At 46.7% G+C, this 2,529-nt stretch overlaps 1 long non-coding RNA gene across 1 annotated transcript; it reads left to right on the top strand.

Annotated features, from left to right (window-relative positions):
- Window positions 1-125: 125 nt before the first annotated feature.
- On the top strand, window positions 126-599 carry LOC120041205. Its single transcript, XR_005475854.1, has 3 exons — window positions 126-212; window positions 306-404; window positions 527-599. It is a non-coding gene; the product is annotated as an uncharacterized LOC120041205 (long non-coding RNA).
- The last annotated feature ends 1,930 nt before the right edge of the window (window positions 600-2,529 follow it).

Raw genomic sequence — 2,529 nt, forward strand, 5'->3', positions numbered from 1 at the left:
CCCTGAGGCTCGTCTCCCTGCGCCAGGCCATCACTGTGAGTGGACACACTTTTCTTTTTCTCTCTGTGACTTCTTGTTCTCTCCTAGAGGAAGATGTCTCACCCTAACTCTTCCCTCTCCCCTAGACCCTGCTTGGTTCCACCCTGAGCAGGAACCATCTGTTTGTGGCGGGAAAGGTCCTCCTGGGCGCACTGGTTCAGGCCAACCACATGGTAACTCACTAACGCATTCTCTGTCAAGGGAAAGAGAGCGCCCCTGAGGTGAAATGTGTTCTGTTCACTAAGATGCTCTTTTCTTTGTCATAGGACGAGGCCAAGTTCATCCGTACTTATAACGACTTTGTGGACTACCTGAGTGACCCCTCCAAGCGGAATGACATTGAGAGGGAGCTGGCTGAGGCAAAGGTGAGTTCATTAACTCTTTCAAGTCTCACTGAGTTCTTCCACATGCATGTCTTCTATACATCACAGTAGCTGATCTATATGAAATCATTCCTATTTTCTCCAAACGTGTTTTCTTGTCCTAGATCCATCATGTGAACATGATAGATGTCCTCTTTGAGCTGGTGCTGTTTGGGATGATGACAGCTCAGAAGTCCCTGATGGTCGTAAGTAGCATCTCACTGGTACATGTTTTGATATCTCTCTATTAGCAGTTTCACTTAAATTCCTCTTCTCTTCTATTCTCTCCTCTTTTCTCCTCCTTTGTTTCCTTTAGCACGCCGGTGGGTTTGTGGAGCATCTGTACGCTCTCCTGTACTCCTTCCTGCCCACTGCTGCCAACATGGAGCCAGAGGCTGACAGATGCCTGCTGCTGCTCAATGTAAGAGTCAAGAGGTTACTTCCTGTTTACTTCCATATTCTTAGTGTACTTCCTTTTTACTTCCTTATTCATGGTTAACCAGGTTCCAATGTCATTTTAGGGGGAGTATTTCTAATTGTCTCTCTCCTCTTGATAAGCTAGTAACTCAGAGCCATTTTCTATGTGTTGTGTGGTGTTCTCTTCAGGGCGGGCTGATGGCTCTGCTAGATGACATGTTTCTGGCCTGGTACTTTAACCCAGAGTCTCTGGTCACGGAGCTCTCCAGCCTCCTGGAGTACCACTTGGAGAACCTCATGGCCAGCATGTAGTCCTACTGCAGGGACCATACTCCTTTCTCCTTCTCTCTCTCTTTTGAAGGATTTGAGGACTTGAAGTGCTTTATTGAACCCTGATTAGTTAACACCCATTAATTTAATGTATTCTCTTGTTTTCTCTCCCCACAGGATTCTTGTGACACTTTGCCACCCAAGAGGGATCTAGACACCAATGCACTACATTACTTTGCACTGAATTTGAAATGTTTAAATAGTCCGTCATGGAAAGAGCAGGTGTCCTCAATGTTTTGTATTATCAGTGTGTGTAGTAACCTGGTACAGTATAAAGTTTACCACTAGAGGGGGTAATTGCTTCAGTCTTGAATGTTACTTCTCACTATCCCTACTCTACATTAACAGTCGGCAATTGTAGACTCCGGTAACTTGGGTATCTTAGTTTTTTTATATTTGCCATTAATGTCTGAACCATTTACCATCTTTCCCACTGAAACCAGTAATGTTAGCGTTCATGTGAGAGAGGGTGTAGTAGTTCATACTGACCACTAGTTGGATCCACTAATTGTGGACGACATCCTTGTCTATAGTCGAAGCAAAGAGGAGCACGACCGAAACCTCCGCGCGATGCTGCAAAGGTCCCGCGAGAGAGGAGTCCGGCTCAACCCGAGAAGAGCACAGTCGGCGCTACAGAGGTCAGCTACTTCGGACATCTTCTCACAGCGACTGGAATCAAGCCAGATCCACAGAAGATCTCAACCATAAAAGAAATGGAGCCACCAAAGAACCGTGCAGAGCTGGAAACAGTGCTTGGCATGGTCAACTACTTAGCCAAGTTCGCACCCAGCCTCTCCAATGCTAATGCACCCCTGCATCAACTGCTAAAGCAGTCCAGTGAGTTTCTCTGGGACAAGCAACACGACATTGCTTTCCAGAAATGTGAAAGACTTGATCACGAGAGAACCAGGACCAATCCTTGCCTACTACGACCCCGACAAAGAGCTCAGACTCCAAGTAGACGCGTCGAAGTATGGACTAGGTGCAGTGCTACTGCAAGAAGGAAAGCCCATCGGCTACGCTTCCAAATCTCTCACAGACTGTGAAATCAACTACGCTCAAATTGAAAAGGAGCTCTATGCCATTCTGTTCGGATGTAAACGTTTCCATCAGTACGTATATGGACGACAAGTCATTGTGGAATCCGACCACAAGCCCCTTGAGTCAATCATGAGGAAACCACTAGCCGCAGCCCCGCCAAGGCTACAGAGAATGATTCTTCAACTACAAAAATACAACTTCACAATCACTCACCGTCCAGGCAAAGGCATCCCTGTCGCAGACACGCTCTCCAGGAAGTTTCTTACCTATAAGGACAGCAGCCTCAGTGAAGGCATGGACATGCAAGTGCACACTGTGTACAGCAACTTACCAGTTAGTG

The sequence above is a fragment of the Salvelinus namaycush genome, unplaced genomic scaffold, assembly GCF_016432855.1.
Source record: "Salvelinus namaycush isolate Seneca unplaced genomic scaffold, SaNama_1.0 Scaffold415, whole genome shotgun sequence".
Lineage (NCBI taxonomy): Eukaryota > Metazoa > Chordata > Actinopteri > Salmoniformes > Salmonidae > Salvelinus > Salvelinus namaycush.